The following is a 6,474-nucleotide window of genomic DNA, read 5'->3' as shown; positions in this document are numbered from 1 at the left end:
ATATTTCACAGTATTGCATAATCTTTCCCCCACAAACTCTCACTTATTTTATCAATGGTTATCAAAATTTTCATTTGTGCTACAGTCTGAGGTAGTAGTACCAATGGTTGCTCATCCAGATAACAGCTACTACTGTATTTTGTCAATCTTGCTCTGAATTCTCTGATAGGTTCAAAAACTATTTGTTCTTATCAACCTGTCTATGATAGTTGAGGTGAAAAAAAGTCTTTCCAGTTTCAGCTAGTCAAATACAAACCTTTTCTAAATAAATCTTGCATCACTATAATTTTAAAGACAGAGTTGCTTGAAATCACACAGGACTTCACTTTCAGAAAGACAGGATCAGATTGTACTGGCCTCCACCTCTGCCTACTGCTCGTCTTCTCTCTTGAGCAAACCCTAGCCACACAAACAAGCTTGAAGCTCAGTGTTTAACAGAATCTTGGGTTGTGTTTTCATACACGCACACGTGTTTACATATGAGCCATGGTATCCTATTTTATAAGATAATGTCTGCAGTTGCTTCTTAAATGATCACTTTTTACTTTTCTATTTTGAATCAGCCTTAATGTTACAAGTTAATTTAATCCAGCCCATCTACCTAACAGCTTTATTCTTTGGTAATACACTTGATCTTTCTTGATCTTCTCCTCATGTTTGTTTTCTTCATGTCCTCCCGCTTTCCCAATTTTAAGTTTAGAAGTTCATTCATTTACTTCACAAAGATACCTTGCAATATATATATTTGCAATAGTCAGATGTATGCTGCCTCCTATAAATAGTTTTCTTTCATGATACCTGGTGGAGATTTGTTGTTGCTGTATTACTTCTGATATATTTATGCAAAACTTGATACATAAAACACAAATAATCAGCAATAAATGATGACATTTTAACTCCTTTCTCATAGGCATAATAAATAGCTCCTGCTCCTCTGAGATGGATACTTCAGTGTTATGAATACATACTTGAAAAAAAGTAATGATAATCATGGTCAGGTGAAAATATTAACTGTACATTTTATATGTTGTGATTTTTAAATTGTCACTCTTACAGTTTCCTTGCTGAAAATAAGTTCATCTTTGGATATTGAAACAGTTCTGTGTAGGACAGGTATTGTCATATTACAGTGCCTCCTTCTTCTTAAACCTAGAAGACTTGGACCAATGCAAATAGACTGAAAGCTTACCAGGCGATCATTTTACAAGGGATCACAGGGTTGTGGAGCCTTACCATTGTGCAAGTATTTAACAGTTACCACTGCTAGTTAGTTCTTCACTGCAGAGTTGTGCTTTTGGAAGGTGAGGGAGTAAGTATAATGTAGTATAAAATGACTGCCTGATGACTGCGTTTTAGGTAAGAGTGCAGTTAAAGTCACTGAGGGTTGATTTGTCTGCTCCTCTGAGAATACATATAAAAATTGAAAAGGAAGAAGGAAAAAGAGAGGTGCCCCAGAGGTTTTGAGCAGATGTACCTTTTGACGTACAGGTTAGGAGTTCATGGAAAAGGCAGAAGTCAGTCTTCAGGATCAGCGAACCTCCTTAAAAGTTAAACAGCTTACTGGTTTCTCAGGCTCATCTCTCATTGCTGCTGGCTCCCTTAAGGAGTGTTGATCTACTTCTGTTGTTCCTTTTTCAATGTTGTTGAACCATGTGAAGCTATTCAGACAGAGAGTAATATCTGAGGTTAAGTTGTTGATTAGAAATTGAATAGAATTTATAACTTGACCAGGTGTTAATTTGTTAAAATGTTCATACATAATGTAGGTTTAGAGGGACCTCAAATGGGATGTGCTACACAAAATTATATTCCAATAATTCTCCCCGTTGACTGCATCTTCTACTAACCTCTCATCTTTTGTCTTTCCTCTGGGCCATGGTTACTTTGAAACTTTTGTGGGTATAACCAAAACTTTCCTTTTAATGGCAGTTTGTGTGCTTCCATGGAGAGAATATACACAATGCTCAGGTATATCCAGTGCCTGTGGCTCCTGTATAGTTTAATAAGTAGACATCGAGACCAATATATACCTATTCATCCCTGTCCATTACTGTGGAATATAAGGATGTACTGGTCTTGCTATTTTTGCAAATTACACCAGAACAGCTCGAAGTTTCAAAAAAGTGTAACATGGTCTGTTCGTGAAGTAGGGCTCCAGAGATGCTGTTTTGTTGACCATTTGGCATTGGCAGTTGGAGCACAGAGGTGGGATACAGACAGGTTTCAGTGGAACAAAGCTGAGTCATCCGGCTTAGTATCTGTCTGTTGTTTTTCTTTGGGTGCCATTCAGTATTTAGTGATTGAGTAAAACTGACTTCAGCTAAGAGGTCAGCCTGAATACACATCAGTATAATAAAGTGGTGTTTTTTTAAGGTGTTCACATCACAAGTTTCATATGCATGTAAAGGCAAAAAGTGTTTTCATATAGGGCACTGGAACAAACCCAGGAACAGTTCCCTGGCTGCTCAGGTCAAAGGTCCCCCCTGCTCCCTGCCACCCATGATGAGCATTGTTTGGGTCCTGGAGGAGGAGAAGTCTGCAAGTACCAGTGGCTGGGACTGTCTGCCCAATTAATAATTGTGGAAAAATGCAAATATAAAAAGAGGAACTGGTAGCGATCCTACTATTAAAGCATTAAATATTTTGTAGCATAAGAGCACTAAGTCAGACTTCACTAAAGCATTTGAAATTAGGACCTCTTTAAAAAAAATACATCAGTTGGAGGGGGGAAAAAAAAAAGCTTCAAAGCTGCTTTTTCTCCCTCTTGGAAACCTGCTGGTGTTAGGATAAAATGAATAGAGAAAAGAGAAAGGTTTGCCTTCTAATAAAGCATCTGTTGCCCACTTTGAACATTTCTTACTTCTTTGTGAGTGTGTCTCTTCAGTTATGGCGACTACTGACAATGAAGAACAGAGGTATAAAAAAAGACAATACCTGTTATATAGTCAATATTTCTGATTTCATGTCACTTTGAACAGAATCTTCATTTGACCACATGCTGTGTCCAAAAGGAATTTCTTTGTTGGCTGATCCAAAGATGCTGTAAGATGCTCCAAAAAAGTAAACTGCAGGAATCTGTTCAATAGGAAAGATAAAAACAAATCCTACAATTCATTCAGTGCACTGCTATCACTTTTAACTTCAGCCTATTTTGGCATGCTGCATAAAAAAATGAATTCAAATGCCTTGTGCTTTTTTCCCCCCTTTCTTATAAGGCTGTTAATTCTGGTCATGGACTATAGATTTCCTTCATCTTGGAAATAAAAGGCAATAAAATAAACAACTACACATAGATAAGAAATGTGAGGAGAATAAGTGTTGTATATACATTGCTGGATTGCTTAGAAACCTGTGGCCAGTTGTTATTGCCACTGAGCTTTAAGCTGCTGTAACCAAGCTTTGTGAGGGCTACTTTCCACAAAAGATTTGCAGCCTTTCACAGCAGGAGGTTCTCAGATTTGGCCGAGGTACTTACCTGAGTGATTCAGCAAAATTTTGGCCAGACCTCAGACACTTTATTATTCTGCCTTCTGTGAATGGATATGATTTAGGGCCAAAATTGGAGGAGATGGCATTGTAAATGCCATCATCTCCGACTGGTCAGCTCTTGTCCTACTTGTGATAGATAAAGTCAGCTCATGACCGGCCATCGATGCATTAAACAAAGGCAAAGTAATGAAATTTAATGTTAAAGTTTGACCTAATTCAGCTGAGTTTAATGGAAAAGAAAAGTCTTTCATTTTAAGTGGATATGTGAGAATATTAAATTCTGCATAAACAAACATTTGGATCTTTGAATTACTATAGATAAGGTAGCAAGTATGACTTCCTCAAATTCTTTCCTAGTTTAGCCTCATCTCTATCTTAGAATTTGAAGAAAAAGAACTTGTAGGGCTGTGAGTTGTGTTTTTTGTTGCTGTTGTTTGTTTGTTTTTTTGTGCTTAAAAATATGAATGCTTTTTCTGGTTAATTGCATTTCTCACCAATGGAGGAAGTGCACCTGTGGGTCTGTGCATGACTCGGTCAAGGTTTGGAAGCACTGTGCTCAACAAGGATGATTTGAATTTCTCAGGTTTACTTAATGGCACAGATTTCCTGTATGCCTGAATTGTAAAGATGCTCTGAGATGTTCACACAGGGCAATAGCGAGAGTCCTTAGCACATGGATGTAATTACTACAGTTGAGTTTTGTTATGGCTGCAGTCTAGTGCAGTCTGGTGCTATTATTCTTGTGAACTGTTATACTAAATTTTTTTAATATTGAGGCTGGTCTTTTAATATATCATTTAAAATGTCTTCAACATAAGAAGTCTTGCGTAGTTTTGGAAAGAATTAAGGCAGGCTGTGTAAAAATACAACTAACAGACACTTTATGGTATTTGTATGAAGCCTTATGGTGCTACAGAAAACAAGATAGGCATGTATTGTGCAAATGTTACAAACAGTTGGTGTTATGTAGACAGAAACTAAGGCTGATTTCAACAGCAGTGTGGCTCATACCACGGTACAATACAAAAATTGCCATACAAAATCAGACATGCTATAAATCAAATTTAGTGTCAGAGACAGCTCAGAATTTTGCAAGAAATAGTCTTGTGACATGATCCTACTCTTTGAACTGAATAGGAAAGCTCATTGATGTTAAAGGAGCAGGGCTGAGTCCTCGCAGAATAACCTGTTCCCACAGAGAAATGTATATTTGTAACCCTTTCTTTATCCATGGCTGGCTTATAAACAGACTGAGAACTTGGATACCTTTAAAAAATAATTTAATCTATTTATTTTATAATGGATGTTCTTGTAAATATCTGATTCCTTTTTCAATCTCATTCATGTCTCAGACTGAAATATGTCAATTTGCAGTGAGTTCCATGGGTTTAATAACTCTTCAGTTAAATGTTTCTTTCAATTTTATATTTATGCTTTTCCTTTTCACATCACTTCACTTTTGTACACATTCTAAAAGGAGAAAACAAGAACACTCAATCTATTATCAGCATCCTTCATTACAGCCAAGTAGCTTTCCAGGTCACCTCCTGTTTCCCCCCTAAAACAGGAGGATTTCCCAGAGTCCTAAGTAAGTTTACCTGAGAAAATACCTGTGTCAGTTTGGAAAAAAAGAAAAAATAAATAAAAATTAAAAAAGGAGAGAGAAAAAGAATATAATAACCTAAAAATAGTGTACCTAGAAAATTCTGTATTCACTTAAATTCATTCTATTATTTCTCACCGAAAAGCTAAAATACTAACTATGGAAGCTCTGGAGTCATGAAGGAGCGATGTATACACTTCAGATAGGTCTTTGAGAAAAGCCTATAAGATTCTTTAAAAAAAATAATAAATAATGACACAAGCTTTGGAAACACAGGTCTGTGCATGGCAAGCAAGATGCGAGAATGAACTCTGCCCTTGTATAAGCTTCTCTGGACCAATAGCTCCTTAGTCTGGTATGGCAGAAGCATTCAGGTTCTGCCATGAAGCCAACCAGTCTTGCTCTGAGAAAGGTAAGGGTGGCAGGATTTGTGCTGACAGACCATATTACTAACCAGATTTGAACGAGACTTTAACCAGCTAACCAGATTTGAACACAAGTCCCTTTCACTTTTATGTTCCATTTTAAGAGAGGGCACAACAGATGATACTATTTAATCATTTGCAACTTACCTCTAGGCTGGCTACCCTCTGTCTCATTTGAATTCCTTTATCCCCAGCCACTGCCAGCTTTCCTAAGGGGTTTACCCTTTGAATTATGCATTCCTTCTCTCAAGTCATCAATAATGTTACTCAGAGCAGATGTATGTTCTGTAATTGACAAGTTATCTCTTCATGGCAAATAGTAGAGTCTGTGATCGAGTAAGCAGGTTCATAGATTCCCTTGATCAAAGCATCAGAATCTGATTATGTCTCCTATACAGAGCCCCTTTGAAGTGGATAAGCACTCAGGTAATTCGGTTATCTGCTTTCTGGAGAATTCATCTTGAAAGGAGGTCATTTGCTCAGGTACAAAGAGGTGGAAGACACCGTTTCCATTATGACCCATCTGGTGACTTTATGTCAGCCTCAGGGGAAAAAAAGGAGTACATGAAGATTATTTGCTGTATCTGAGAAGTAAAGATGTGATTATTTTGGTTTATTCTGTAGATTAAATAGAAATGATAATTTATCTAAGTGGATCCTGTATTACATTCATCTGCATCTGATCCTTGCAACACTTCTTTTAAAAAGCAAAACAAACAAAAAAGCCCAACAGTTTCCAAATTTATACTAAAGCTGTAGTAGCACTCTTCAGAGTGCTACAAAACTTGATTTTTTACCTACATTTGCTTGTCAGCCAACTTATTAGCTCTTGTCTACCTCATAATTCTGGAGGGAAGACCATTTTTCAAACCAGGCATCACTCTTCATTTCTCTTTCCTTCTTCCTTTCAGCCTTCCAGAGGGCTGAAAGTTTCCAAGGGATATCCAGTAACTCAGG

The sequence above is a fragment of the Cygnus atratus genome, chromosome 12 (assembly GCF_013377495.2).
Source record: "Cygnus atratus isolate AKBS03 ecotype Queensland, Australia chromosome 12, CAtr_DNAZoo_HiC_assembly, whole genome shotgun sequence".
Classification (NCBI taxonomy): domain Eukaryota; kingdom Metazoa; phylum Chordata; class Aves; order Anseriformes; family Anatidae; genus Cygnus; species Cygnus atratus.
This window is presented reverse-complemented; position numbering follows the sequence as displayed.